The 16,023-nt window shown below is 38.0% G+C and overlaps 1 long non-coding RNA gene across 1 annotated transcript; it reads right to left on the bottom strand.

Annotated features, from left to right (window-relative positions):
• Positions 1-4,780: 4,780 nt before the first annotated feature.
• Positions 4,781-6,613, bottom strand: LOC116175897. The gene is made up of 4 exons (XR_004146379.1): positions 6,190-6,613; positions 5,906-6,012; positions 5,035-5,704; positions 4,781-4,912 (listed from the first exon to the last, which is right to left on the bottom strand). It is a non-coding gene; the product is annotated as an uncharacterized LOC116175897 (long non-coding RNA).
• Positions 6,614-16,023: the final 9,410 nt, after the last annotated feature.

Here is a 16,023-nt window from a genome sequence, read left to right as displayed (position 1 = left end):
TCTCTCTATGGCCGCTCAAACCAAGATGGTGGTCAAGTAAGAAGCGTTCGTGCTCTTTGAGACCGCGCAGGCAACTGTCCCCTACTAAATGTCGCGCGATTAAAGCAACAAGATGGAAAAGTGTCTTCGCAATATAATTACAATGATAATTATAATATAATTACATTCGAATAGAACCAATTTATAGCAAGAAGCAGGGCCGGCTTTAGGCGTAAGCGGTGTAACCCGTCGCTTACGCCGCAGACAAGAAGGGGCGCAAAAATTACTCATGGTTAATGACTGACGGACCACAGACGTAAAAATACGTACACGGGAAGCATATTCATTAATAGCAAACGCGTTATCCCTTCGGAAAACTCTGTACCATTTTTGTACAACTTTGCTTCTCAAAAAAAAATGTGAGAACACAATAAACCTACAAATAGTAATGTGAACCTAATGTTCAATTCCGCTAAATTGGAATTAGCGGGGGTACGAAATTCGGTAGTATAATAAATGAACCTCTATACAGAGTGTTAATTAATTTCATGCAAATATTTCAGGGAGTGATACTCGTCACAATATGAAAAAATTGGTCTAAAAGTCGTCGTTTTCGTTATACAGGATGACAAAGAAAATGCAACACCCTATATATTGCGACCAACTATATTTTGATACTTTATTGTAGAGATTCTAAAAATTATCCTAGAACACAAGAGAGACAAAATTGAAACTTTGCCTCCCTGTATAACAAAAATGGTGTCCTTATACACCACGCACATATTTGCATTTTTTCTTATTTTGACGAGTGCTAACACCCCCTGAAATATCTGCATGACATAGTTAACAACCTGTATTTTTAGCGCATTTTCCAACTCATTGTGGAAGGCGCTATTATGGCCACTTTCTCCGTCCGTCTGTCCGTCCGAGGCCTTAACTACTTCTACAGTTTTCAAGATATGTACTCGTAGTTCGTTCCTTTTGCACTCGGTAGCTAATAGCTCTGGCACCTCAACCAAGAAAAATCTTGACGATGCAAAAACTGCGCAATGTCAATTTTCTTATTTATAGAGATATTTCTTTAAAATTTTAAACACATATGCTTCTAGTAAAGACAAGCATATCGCATATTGTAAAAATCAGATGTGCGCATGCGCAAACTACGCAATGTCAACTTTCTTATTTATAGAGATTTTTTTAAATTTTGACCAGAGATTCTTCTAGCAAAGGCAAACATATCGCATACTTTAAACATCAGGTGTGTGCATGCGCAGACTACGCAATCTTAAGCTTCGTATTTATAAGAATATTTATGCCATAACTTATTTTCCTTTGTACACACAAACCGGAAGTACTGATGAATTCATGGCGAAAACTTTTTTCATTTTTAAAAACTTGCTTGCCAAAAATTCCCATTGTTCAGACTTTAGAAAGGCGGGCAGAGGCGCAAATTTTAGTGATCGCTTACACGTAACTTTCGCCTTGAGCCGGCTCTGGCCAGAAGACCGTTTCGGCGCCAAGAATTTAAAAAGTGCCTTATTCTCCAGTAAGAAGACATACAGATGTCGAGCTTAGAAATGCAATTGGCTTTTTAATTCAGGTTTGTTGTATTCACTAAATTTTGAACTCTTGAACGCGTCGATTTGCCGATTTTTGTACTTTATAAACCCCCCTTAAAATTTTAATATTTGATTTTACACTAGAGAAGTGGTCTAAATTCTGAAAGCTTTTAGTGCAGACATTCGCAACCTGGATCGCAAACTTTAAATCGTAAATCGTACATTATATCATTTTTCTATCTTTGAGACCACTTAAATGTTTCAATAATTTTCGAAATTTATGGAAAAAAGAAAATTACCTCAATTTACGTGATCACCCCACTAATCGACCAGGGCGCTTCGTCGTTTATGTGTTGCGTATGATTCTACAACAGGTAGGTAGTATCCCACCGGATTTCTGACTAACCCATGGCCGCAATGACTGCATACCGAGAGTAACAGGGACGCGAATTGTTCTTCTGGGTCTTATTTCCACTTATTCTGAAAGTAGATGATCAAAATCGGTTTATAAAAATTGCTGTACCTACTCACCCTGGTTTGATCTAGAATTATCGATGACAACGGCACTGTCAACGAATTGAGGAACTGCGGTCAGATCAAAACAGAAGTAGGATTGGAACACTTGGCACATTAAAGGTACCGAAGCCGGTGGCGTAGTGGTTGAGTTGCCGACTGCTATTCGGGAGGTTGTGGGTTCAAATCCCACTGACGACTGCTTTGTCTTGGGGTTTCCTCAGACGTACATAGCTTCGAAATCTATGAGGCGAATGCTGGAGCAGTACTCTTCCCTCTCAGCACTCTAACTCCGTTCCGTAATTCCCGTTCTCTGGCCGAAGAGGGCCAGGAAACCCAGAGCAACCCGCCTCCGATATCCCTCGGGGTGTCGGAAGAATGAAACACGTTGGCCTTTTCCTTTTCCTTTACCCTATAGGTAAACGGTACCATTGCGACTAAGATGCGTAACAAAATAAATAAATTGAATTAAAAAATATGGAGGTGGGGCGTTGCCCATCCGCAGCTGCCCCAAGTGGTCCCACTGAACCTCCGAAGATTCACTTACCGTTTGATTTTCGTCACTAAACACCACCACTAGATCACTATCGCGCTTTTCCCGCCACGGTTTGGTAGTTATTTTAATGTGGAGTGTCTTCTATGGATGGGCATACAAAACGGTCCGTATGTATGGAATACATTAATTTTTAACGTTATTATGGACTATTGGGAAAAACCTGACAGAGAACGATTTCTATTTTTGATTCGATATTTTATGGTATGAAAATGTTGCCCCCTCCGAATTATAAGCACTCTCTTTTTAAATTAGAAACGGGGTCGTGTAGCACCTAGTTTGAAAAAAATGTTTAATTCTCATAACTGAGAAAATTAATTTTGAAGATGAATCATATCTCAAGACCGGATTTAAATGAGATAAACTTTTAAAAAAACATCTAACACAATTATTTGCAGATGTCCCCAATCTTTCTTAACTAAATCCAACTGAACAATAAAACAATCAAATTATTTAAACAAAATTAAACATATAATAATTCTAATGCACATCAATAATTGAAATCAAAATGTGTGTTCCGTCCAAATTATCATCCACAATTAGCCTTAAAAAATTAAAATTATACAGGATGGCCCATCATTACTATATGTACTGATGATAATAAAAATGTCCGCATGACGTAGTTTACATAACAATATACTATGATTTTTACTGGAAGCATTATCAAAATTAACTTTATGTTATGATTGCACAAAATTCAGACAGACAGACAGAGAATTAAAATCCCTTCCAAACAGGCGCCACCCGACCTCCTTTTTTTAATTTTCGGGAGTTGCTTATAAATCAGACGGAGCGATAGAGATGGGTAATATTTTCGTACTATAATTTGTCAAACTAAAAATAAAAAATACACGTCTCAGGTTTTTTTTACCAATAGTAGAATATAGTAAGGCAAAAATGAATTCTGTACGTATGAATCGCTCCGTAAATACCGATGTAGAAATAGAGAGAGAGACAGAAATTAAAATAAATCAGGATAGAGAGTTTTCCTCATCAAAGTAATGGTGTTTCCAAAGAACTAATTATAACCGTAATTGGCGATTGTTAAATTCCCAAATCATCATCCTTATACTAAAGCACATGGCTCACTTCAAATACAATTGTTGAGAGGAAGAGAGCGTAACCGCACATAAGCTTGAAGAGTAGATAATATTTATTCTGTTAAGCAAGTAAAGTAAAGTAGACGTAAATTAGATTGTTATGTTTGTACTTTCACATTTAGTTTTTCCCTGATGATGACAGCTTTGCTGTCGAAACGGGTAAGTATGTATTATTAAAGCTTTATTGTTTTTTCTCGATGGTTTTGTGTCAATTTTCGTTATTCCTCAAAAACATTCGCCTTGGGAACGAAAAATTAACCCCAATACTTTTCATAACTTAACCCGAAAAATAATTGCAGTCAGTCTTGCGTCATCATGATAAGAATTAGAACGCGAACGTTAAGTAACTTCATAAAAACATAGTCCCTGCATAAAAAGGAAAAATCCTACCTTTAGAAGCCGGCCGTTCTGGAATCTGAAACAAAAAAGTACATAAGGATGCAGTAAGAAAAGGTTGCCAAATCGCGGCCTACGGTATATGCAGACCGGGCCGATCGAAAAGTCATGTGACCTGAGGCAATTTGGGACACATTAAATACATTCCCTACGACTGTAGCGCTGTCAGTGAGTGTTTTTGTGTCAGTGCTAAGTGCGCCTGAATATCGCACAATTATTACGAACAAATTATTTGGATAATTAAATTGCAAAGCAAGGTTCTTTATGTAATTGTCGCCCTCCTGCGTGCGGGGGAATATGTCCAAACAGCATTTCTGTCTTTTAGGAATTTTGTTATAATTTTTCATGTGTCGGAATAATTTTTGTTGGCATTGCCAATCAATTACTTGTGTGGTTAGTCGAACCCAAAGTTTTCATGTCAGATTGTTCTATTCGTGTCCAAGATTTATTTTAGGTATTGTGTAATAAATTCTTTGGAAACGAGGCCACCAAATTTCAAATTGAGAAATTTGAAGTCAGAATTAGGATTTTTCACTACGGCAGATACCGCATGTGTACGAAGAGAGATTATAAAATCCCAAGTTTCAATTTTGATTTGTTTTGATCTAGATGGACAGGTGTTTTGTGGGTGGCGTAATGACCGCATGCATGGGAATGTTTTTCTAGGGTTGAAAACTTACCCTTTAGCCTTATTGATTGGGTCTCGCCTGGAAGGTACACTAACAACAGGAGATAATCGCACTTGTTGACGTTGATGGACTACCAACTGGTAAACTGGAATGATGAGGTACGGATAGCTTCATATGCAATAACTGAAAAGGAAAAATACTATAAACCGACAAAGTATGAGATCAAAATCTGTAGGTGTTTTACAAAGGTAAATTATCAATGAGCAAATAAAGCGATTAAAAACTTTTGATCCATCAAAACTCACCGTGTTCGCCAAAATCAAGGGTAGACATATCCGATCTGGTCCATCACAGGTGTTGATAATGATAAATCCTGGCCAGCAGGTGCAGATGGTGCTGTGAACAATTGATGAGATCAGTACGACCATCACAGTATACTTCTAGGCGTGTTCGTTTAATAATTAGCCTCATCACATGATGGGATCGGATAAGACTAATTAATTAGCGAACACGTCTATAACGATTTAATTACTCACCTTGTTTTTAGAAACGAATAAATAGATCTTCGTGTGATAATAAATGGACTATGATCACCCTCAAAGGCATTCACCTTGAGGACGTAATAATTAGCTGCAATACTTCTTCATAGTAACTCGCAGAGAAAATCAATTTACTTCACGTAAGCAGTACGGCTATGAACTCATAGTCCTACTGCTGTGCATGAGGTCAATTGATTGACATCGCGAAAGAGGAATTATTGCAGTTAATCGTAGGTCACCAAAATGGTAAGCCGCGGAGATGACCACAACCTATTTAGAATCACAACACGAAGTATTGCTAAAATTAATCGCTGATTTTCACTTTAATCACTATAGGCACTATTCACTTTTCCCCCACTGCTAAATACATAAAAAATAAAAAGCCCATGCATAGAAAAGAAAAAATCCTACCTTTATAAGGCTGCTCTTCTAGAATCTGAAACAAACAAAAAATTAATTAGAAAGATGTAGAAAGGTACCAAACGATTCTTAGTCAAATACTTTATTGAGAGTCCTTAAGAGAAAATTTAAACAAAAAAAATCTTTCATTTCTTGAACAGACTGCCCTTAGGTACATTTGCTTTTGTTTAGATTTTACTGTAAATATTACAATCATAATTAAAAATTGACAACTTACCCTTAGCCTTATTCTTTGGGTCTCGCCTGGGAAGACTGCGAACACACGCTGCCAGCCGCACCCGTTCACGTTCGTACTGGCAAACAGGCATGACCAGTTGGAGGTAACTGCAATGTAGAAAGTACATTATACAAAAAGCTCTAGTACCATTGATGATTTATTTATGTGTAACATTGAAATTGATACCAAAGCTAGTCACATAAGATCAATGAGCAATATGCAACGTTAGAGAAATTAAGAAGTATTACGCGATCCAAATCGGTTTATTTTCATTATACACTTACCGCCTGAACAGAGGCCAATAGAACCTAGGCTAGTGTTGTTCCATGTGAGAAGTGGGAACCTCGCCAGAGATGGAGATCCCGCGCTGTGTCTTGAAGTATTTAACCACTTCTTGCCCTGCGGACAGTAGAAAAGATTAGTAAGTAGGCCCATCATTCTCTTTAAAATCAACTATCGGGTATGTTCGCTTCTTAACGAATTGTCTTATCAGCGACAACTTTCTTTGGACTAAAACGATTATAAGCGAACACACGCATATAGTAATGTAATTACTTACCTGCATTTGAAAATCTTTAAGCTGATTTTTGTCAAATACTAAATGTGGTATCACTGTCATCGAAGCGACTCAACTATGTAACAGAAGAATTGACTACAATATGGATTCATAGTCTGATTCTCAAGAAGAATCAGTTTGACAGTTGAATAGGAATTTAACACACTAAACCTTCCCCATACTTCTTTATTAAAAAATTGTGAATAAAATCACATAGCGACTATAGTTTCGACCTAAGTCATTTTCAAGCTGTAGGAAAATGACTTAGGTCGAAACTATAGTCGCTATGTGATTTTATTCACAATTTTTTAATAAAGAAGTATGGGGAAGGTTTAGTGTGTTAAATTCCTATTCAACTGTCTACTTTCTGACCCCGTTTTGAGCTTTACCACCATGGATTCCCACCAAGAAGAAGAATCAGTTTGCTTTAACTAGTATGACCAAAGAGTATTATGGGTACTCTTTGGTATGACTATACACAGCCATACTGATTAATGTAAACTGTATTATATCGTGAGAGGGACCAGTCGAAGAAATATTGCAGTTAGACCTACGTTAGCAAGATGATAGGTTGGGTAGACGGGCACAACTCACTTAGTATTACAATTCGAAAATCAGCTAATGTACCTAATACCTACCTTTTCTTCCTTTTAATCACAATATGCACTATTCACTCCCCCCTTGCTAAATACACAAAAAAATGCCATAACACATGCACAAAAAAGAAAAATCCTACCTTTATAAGGCTGCCCTTCTGGAATCTGAAACAAAAAATTCGAGTTCAAAATCCTATCAAACTAATAAACACAACGGAATATCAACTTGCTCAAGAATAACGATTTTGCAAGTTTTGGTCAAAATGTGGCCTTAGAAAAAGAGTTTAACATCTATGAATCAAACGCGGATATGAAATGTGCATGTGATGTACTCTTTCGGCATAAGTTTAGTGCGTTTGAAAGCTTTTACAACGCCAAATTCGTGTGGAAAGAATCATTTTTGGTTTTGGGTACATTTTGGCCTAGACAATTGTTACACATATGAGCGTCATAGGGAAACTCGATACATGACTTGGGGAATAAAATATGTTGACTTTTACTATATTGAGCCCACCGTTTTTCCTATTTCCGATTCACTCGAGGTGCTATCACTTTTGTTCCTGTTTAGCCAGATTCCTGAAAACTAATAGCGTCCTACCGTACACCAAATTTCAACACGATCGTCTACTTTTAAAAAGAGTTATAGTGTACACGGACAAAAATTAAAAGCATTTAGGAGATCTTAACTAACAATTATAGCGAACACACACGAGTACGACAACCATACAAAACTATAAAAGTTTTGAGAATCCTTAATAATGTACCTATTCTATGAGTGAACGTGGGTTCTCCGTTCTCAAAAATCAGTAAAACCGCACCATAAATCAGAATTTTTTATTCCTAGAGGCCAGAAACAGACAGACAGCAAAACCAACAGGTATTTAATTATATTAACACCGAAATCCAGGCTCGTTTGATGGTTTCGAAGATTACAGCACCTTTCAGTGGAAATGTAGTCGAAGGAATGGGCACATAGAAAAACTGACACGCGGAAATATTCCTTTGTACGCTAAAAGTGTCTTTTTACAAAATGAAAATTTAACAAGTATAAATTGTGCACAACTCTTGTGCAGATAAAGCGCATTTTTTTTACCGAAATAGCTTTTGTTTTGACATCACCAAGGGATATATTTCTTGCAGATGTCCCAATCGCCCTTTATGAGTACCCTCTTCCGACAATCCGTTTTTGAGGTATAAGGGAATATACCCGACCACTATAAGAGGTCGAGGAGGAGAGCTATGATTGGTAGAAGTTAATTCCTTTCGTTGAAACCTTTCATTAGAGTACCATGAAGGATAAAACTATTTCCACTCATTCCCCCCCATCCCCCTCCACCCTGTATTTTGATAAGGGGACAGAAAGAAGGACAGTAGTTGGTAGACAACGGTATCCTTTCGATGAGACCTTTAATTAAAATACAATGAGAGATATAATTAATTTTTAACTCCCTCCCCTCCCCCTCAGGCCCCGTCGCTCACTGATTTCGAAAAAGAGTCGCACGGGAAAGTTATGGTTTGTACAAACCAATTTATTTCGAAGAGACCTTTCATTAGAATACCATGAAGGGTAGAACATGTGTTAACCCCCCCCCCCCCCCATTTTCTAAACTTGGCATCATTAAAGGCATGCGTATGCAAAATCTGAGACCAATATGGTTGTCGTATGTAAAAGTTAGGCACGTTTTACTTTCAAAAACAGCATCTCAGGAAATAATTCGTGGGGGGCCCCCCCCTTTTAGACAGCGAAATTTGTTGCCCGTCTGGCACACCTTCAAGGTATAGACTACCTACTGCAAAAAATTCCAGGACTCTAGGACCATTCCCCTAGAAATAGTTCGAAACGGGAGAGGTGGGTCCGGCGAACAGACGGACAAAACGCAAACAGTAGCACATTTTTTTTAATTCTTAAAAAATGCGCTAAAAAAATTAGCATCGACAAATGGACGGACGGACGGAAATAATTATTTCCAAACTAGGTACTCAACACAACGGAACGTTACTTAAAAATTTCTAATTAATGCCACTTGCCAGTAGAAATTTAAGCATGGACAGGTAGCGACGGACAGACAGAAATATTTTTTGTATTATATTAAAAACAAAGCACTTTTCTCTAAAACAAAATTCGTTTTAAGCAATTGTATCTTATCGTAAAAATTCAGCTGTAGGCCAGGGTTATATTATATAGAAGCACGGACAGACGCCATATTTTCCAAACTCAAGAAGATATTGAAAATCGCGCAAAACCGTTTCGGAGGTATCGAGGGGGAACCATGACGTTATGAGTGACAACCCCCACTCCCCGTTAACCCCCCAGCACCCTCTCTTTAAAAATCCATAGGCATGGCTTACATTTCTCTCGGGATGTCTCTCATTAAACGTTCTAGCTGTTCTAAAAGATGAGCGATTTTCGCAGCCATAAATGAAGTTCTTGTTGTTGTGTTGTTGTTGTTGTGTTAATGAATATTGACTTTATTGGTACCACTGGAAAGCATTTTTCAGTAGCTTTCCAACGATGTGTCACAAGTATGGGGTTGCCATTTAGGAATTTTGAAGAGGGGAGGCTGGGTGGTTAAGAAGGGGTGGGGGATTGTCACTCTCACTCAAAACATCATTTTGGTTCCCCCTCGATACACCCGAACCGGTTTTGCAAGATTTTCAACATCTTCTTTAGTTTGGAAAATATGGCCGACTGCAAGTTGTAAAATTGACACCCTGTATATTCATTCATTCCAGCAAACTGGGAAGTAAGTTGAATTTAGGCTGTTAGAAGAAGAGGGACTGGGGAGTTATGGAAGCGCACTTACGGATAAATACCTACACAAATAGCCCTGCAAGAAAGTTTTCCGCCAAATACTGGCAAGTGGGTTTAAGAGAATTCTTACTATTCGCACCATTTTGACAACGTTTTGTACGTTATTGTCGCATTAAAAAACGACCCGAAGTTATTTTAACCCGATTTTGTGCAAATATTTTCGATTGTGAAAGACACACGATTTCAAGTAAAAAGCAACCTTTTTCGAGAAAAAGAAAGTGCTTATTCCGTGTGCTTTTTGAGAGCTTTCAACCCTTGTATGGATATAAATACTTAGTCCTCGTACCGTGCTCACAAAAATGAGAAATCGTTTTGAAAAACTGTGAATTTTTTTCACAAAGAAGTTCAAGTTAGAAATCATTTGAATCAGATTTTCTTAACTTTGCGTTGCAATGGCAGCAGGTGCGTTAATGACGTGGCACTTTATCTTTGAACACGTGTTGTAGGTACAATAAAGATTCTAATTTAATTACCTTATAATTACTTTTTTTGGATTCACTACGAATAAGATGCTACTTTTTAGGGATCATGCACAAAAACCACTAATTGAAAAAACCCGATCCACTAAAAAAACAAGGGTTTGCAAACACATGTGGTAACGGGTAAGATGCGGTTCTTTTTGTAAAAGGTACATTTTTTTACGTTACGCACTAATTAAACAATGGGAAAAAACGTACCTTAGCCTTATTATTTTGGACCCTCCAAGCAAAAAACTGTACCATTTACCATATTGGAAGAAGACACTTTATCACTGCACTACCCAGTGGCGTAGCTAGGGGGGTGCGGTCCGCACCGGGCCCCTGAAATGAAGGGGCCCTATAATTCATCCGTGTAACCGCGCGGCCGGGATAACAAAAATTATGCAACATTTTTGAAAATCTGTGGTTGATCGATAGTTTGCAGAAATACTGTAACGGAAACGCTCCAGACGTGACGTCGCCTTTGGCGCTCTGGAATTTTCTACGCGCGCGATAGCGGGACGAAACATTGAGCGCGAAAATCTGATATAAATTGCGAAGTGTGTAATATAAATAGTGGATATAAATTGTACAGTTTTTATAGTGTTTTAGTTTTGTTTAATAAATATTGATATAAATCGAACCCGAATTTATAAATCACGTTACAATACGAATAAAATAAAGGTAGGTAAGTAAATTTGTAAGTTCTGAGTTCTGACTATTTTTAAGCTAATCAAAAAAGGAATTTGCTCTTGAACGAAAACGACTTCAAGACTTCGTTGCTGTATCTTCGGAAGGGGAACGTGACCAAATTTTTCAGGATGGACCATTAGAACTTCTCAACTTTATTCATCGGTACAAACTTACTGATTCAGTTCCGAATATAGAAATCGGCATTCGAACGATTGGAGTAAGTGTTGCAACATGTGAGAGAAGTTTTTCCAAGCTGAAGATAATTAAAAACTACCTGAGATCGGCCATGAGCAACTTGAGATTGTCAAACCTTGCAATTTTATCTATTGAGCGTGAAGTTACTGATTCGATTGATTTCAATTCTGTTATTGCTGATTTTGCTAATACGAAAGCACGTAAAATAAGTTTATAGAACTTAAATGTATTTTTTTTACACAAAACGCTGTAAATAAATTTCCTAAACCAAATATAGCTTATTTTTGTTTAAATGTTTCCCATTAGGTTATCACACATATTTCGTATTTCTTTGGGGGCCCAGAAATTTGGATCCGCACTGGGCCCAGAGAACCCTAGCTACGCCACTGGCACTACCGCACTGTTCGAAATCTCGCACGATACGGCAATTGGGAATTTTGAAATAGACGTATAACAGGTAAGACAGAGACAAAGTGCCTTATCGTACTTCTTGAGTAGAGGCCGGTTTCGCGTCTACACTGGTTATCTCTAACTGCGATTGGCAGGTGTAATTTATTCACAAATTTAGAAAAACATTTGTTGATAAGCGTTTTGAGTACAGTCGAATCTAAAGAAATAAAATTATACAGTTTTGCTTTTCAACTCATTTTCCCCAAAACGAAAAGTAGTAATTGTACCCACTTTGTGTTTCCATGTTTATTTAAAAACGGATAACGCCATTAATCTGGAATTTGATGTACAGGCCAACCTTCTTATTGAAATGGCAACTTTTCAACAAAATATCTCTACCCTCCATATCTGTCCATGTGCTTTACTATTGTTTACCGGAAAATTCTGTTAACTCAAGAAAAACTTGACACTCCCTTCAGAGTTACAGCTTCGTTTCCATGCAACACGCGTTATTGACGCTTTAAAAACCAACCCAAGAAGCTTATTTTACACAGACTAAATACTTTTTCTGTAAACTTTGCGATTTCTTAAAAAAAGGCCTATAGGTGCAAGGAAACACTTTAGAAGTCTAATCTCGGGCTACCTGATTCCAACCTTTTTCCGAAAAAAGAAGCGCAAATAATTCTTGCTTTTATTCCCCACGTTTTTTGGGATCTCCGAACATGATAATGGATATAGTATTCGTACAGCACATGTGTGTAGGTACAAAAGGGAATAATCAACATAAAAAAATTTGAAATTTTTCGGAAAAGAATTCAATTTAGATATCAGAAAATACATATTTATATTTTTCTGAATTTCACTTGGTAACTGTCGCAGGTGCGTTAATGACGTGGCGCGTTATCTTTGAACACATGTTGTAGGTATGCCTAACAATAAATACCAATTTTATTTTAATGTAATTAACAATCGTAACTATGAATAAAATACTGGTTTTGTAAGAGTCATACACCAAAACCACAGATTTAATAAAGAAACTAAATCCGCTGAAAAAGGGTTAAAAACATATAGGTATCTGAATTTTCGTTTGTTTTTGGGGATAAATTTTTGATTACGGGTGTACGTGCGATTCTTCTATGGTAGCTACATTTTTTTACGTTACATCCTAATAAACAAAGAAAAAACTCACCCTTCTAGCCTTATAGTTCAGTACATCCAAGGGAAAAACCATTACCATTTACCATTGGCAACTACACTACCGCACTATTTGAATTCGCGCACGTTACTGGATATTGGGAATTTTGAGGTAGACGCGTATAACAGGTAAGACAGAGAAAAAGTGCCTTATCGAACTTCTTGAGTAGAGGTCAGTTCCACGTCGACAGTTATCTCTAATTGCGATTGGCAAGTGAAATTTATTCACGAATTTAGAAAATATTTGTTGATAAGCGTTTGGAGTACAGTTGGATCTAAATAAACAAAATTATACAAATGGGAAACAATTTTCCGGGCCTAACAAAATATCTCCACCATTTATATCTACCCAAGTCTTCTACTACACTTTACTAGAAAGACGGTTTCTTGTATTGAGTAGTGACCACAAAAATATTTCCCTCCGTCCTTCTTTTTAGCCCATTTTTTAAGAATTAAAAAAAATGTGCTATTGTTTGGGGTTTCTCCGTCCGTCCGTACGGACCCACTTCTACCGTTTTGAACTACTTCTAGGGGAATGGTCCTAGAGTCCTGGAATTTTTTTGCAGTAGGTAGCCTATACCTTGAAGGTGTGCCAGACGGCCATCAAATTTCGCTGTCTAAAAGCCCCCCCCCCCAATTAGTTCCTGAGATGCTGTTTTTGAAAGTAAAACGTGCATAATTTTTACATGACAACCAATTGGTCTCAGATTTTGCATACGCGTGCTTTTAGTGGTGCCAAGTGAAACTTTAGAAAATGGGGGGGGGGCACATGTTCTACCCTTCATAGTATTCTAATAAAAGATCTCATCGAAATAAATTAGTTTGTATAAACTATAACTTTCCCGTGCGACTCTTTTTCGAGATCAGTGAGCGACGGGGCCTGAGGGAGGGGGTAAAAATTAATTTTATCTCTCATTGTATTCTAATTAAAGGTCTCAACGAAAGGAACCGTTTTCTACCAACTACTGCCCTTCTTTCTGTCCTCTTATCAAAATTGGGAGGGGGGTGGAGGGGAGGGTGGGGTGGAACTAGTTTTATCCTTCATGGTACTCTAATGAAAGGTCTCAACGAAAGAAATTAATTTCTACCAACCATAGCCCTCCTCCTCGACCTCTTATCGTGTTCGGGTATATTCCCTTATACGTATACCTCAAGAACGGATTGCCGGAACAGGATTGGCACTCACAAAAGGCGATTGAGACGTCTGCAAGAAATATATCCATTGGTGATGTCAAAACAAAAGCTAATTCGGTTGTGCACAATTTATACTTGTTTACATTCCGGCGCGCTGCCCCGGAGAGTCTTTTAGGCTCTCCAGTACCAGGCGCTCCGGGAGTAGTTGATTAATTTTGTTTTTCGTGGCCCATACAAGTCCCACGAGTGAGGGGGAAAGAAATGTCCATCCTCTCGGGGCAGCTGGTCCGCGATGCCGTATTTGGTTGGTACGAGTCAGACATTTGGAGGGCCCTTAGAGAGCTCTTCGAGAAAGTGCAAGGATCCAGCGAACTTTTCATCCCGCATCGAGAACGGCATCAGCGATCAAATCCATCTGCACATGGCCTATGGACTACTTCATCGTGGAATACGCAAAAAGGTTCCTAGCGTTCCAGCAAGTTTCTAGCAAGCCTGCCTGATTACTTGATGTTAATGAATGGATATTCTTTTAAAGAAAGCGTTCGGGAGGTCGGTCAATAAGATTCCATTGGAGAGTAATGGTGGAAGCGAAGGAGATCGGACGAAGCAACGCTGTTCGAACCGCACCCGAAGCACTTTTTTCAGGATGTTTCTAAATGTAACATGATCGGTCCTCGGTATATTAGGAAAAAAATTGTTTTGCTCAATTTTTTCTCTACATACTTACAGTGCTATTTATTAAGAATAGACAAAGGGATTTACGTGTATTTGTTTTTGTGTCTACTTTTCAATGACAAACTCTCTTCTGAAGGGCGCCTAATTTTATGCAACCAAATTACACATACACACGGTATAATTTGCTAAACCAGGTGAAGGTTTTTCTTGTTTATTTACACACGTCCCAAGTTTCATTTTCGCAGAGTTGAACGAACGAACTGAATTTAGATCTCATTTCTACGTTTGCCAACAGAATCTGACAGGAAGCGGGCCGCGCGCGAAAAATGCGATGAAAACACCGGCGGATCTAATCCATGTTTAATAATAAATGGAGTCGTTTACTTTGAAGAATACGAATACTAATTTTATTTTACAGCCCGAATTCTCCAGGAAACTTGTTCCCATTCGTCTTTGTAATGGCGTCGGGCTTAAAACGGAGTAATTGAACTTTATAAATTACAAGCGGAAAAGTCTTTATTCGCCTAGCGATAAATATACCGCGGGGAATCAAACCCAAAAAACCGCAAGTTCGGCGTATAATTAGAAATATGAATCGACGTTTCGCGCCAACCGCGTTTTTAACAAGGCGCGATGTGTCAAAATGGGAATTAATTTATGGCGCTCGCAATTAAATAAATGCTAGATCACTAACCTCGCCGGGACCGTTTGAATTAATTTATTGCTAAATTAAGTGACGGAAATTATGGCTCCCGTTTAGAGCTTCGACCGCGACGTTCATCTTGACAGATGAACTGTTATAATGAATGTCGAAGAAAATGGGGCAACAGAGCCGGATCGCTTTTTTATGATCTGCAGGGAAACATGTATTATGGGTACGAATTAAAATCGAGATTTCGACATTTTGTTTAATATTAGGTTTCGTAATGGGTGACCAGATCTGCCGCATCGAAAATGGAAGAAACAAAGTTTCAAGAAGTGAAAAGTGGGCAAATACAAATTCAATTAAATTGAGGATGGCAAGGTAGAAATGCTAAAAAGTACAGAAATATGAATAATTTAAATCTGACGTTAATTTAATACAAAATGTGATAAGCCAGCTCAAGTAGATTTAAAGGCACCTCCAATCCTTTCCCATGCGCGAACAATAGCATTCATAAGTCTCTCCGGAATGTATCTGACGGTCCTGGATACGGTAACCTTAGACTAAAGTTGTATTTCGAGATGAATGCCGTTAAGTATTGTTATCACTTCGGCATCTACCTCCGTAAGGGCGAAAAGGTTAATTACACCCAAAAAAGGTACATTCGTGCACAAAGAATTGTAGTCGCTAATTATTCCAAACGAGTTTAAACAAATAAACGGAATTTAATAATTGGCCAATCTCAAACAAATCAAAATGGGAATAATTACAT

The sequence above is a fragment of the Photinus pyralis genome, unplaced genomic scaffold, assembly GCF_008802855.1.
Source record: "Photinus pyralis isolate 1611_PpyrPB1 unplaced genomic scaffold, Ppyr1.3 Ppyr1.4_LG7, whole genome shotgun sequence".
Taxonomy (NCBI): domain Eukaryota; kingdom Metazoa; phylum Arthropoda; class Insecta; order Coleoptera; family Lampyridae; genus Photinus; species Photinus pyralis.
This window is presented reverse-complemented; position numbering and strand designations above follow the sequence as displayed.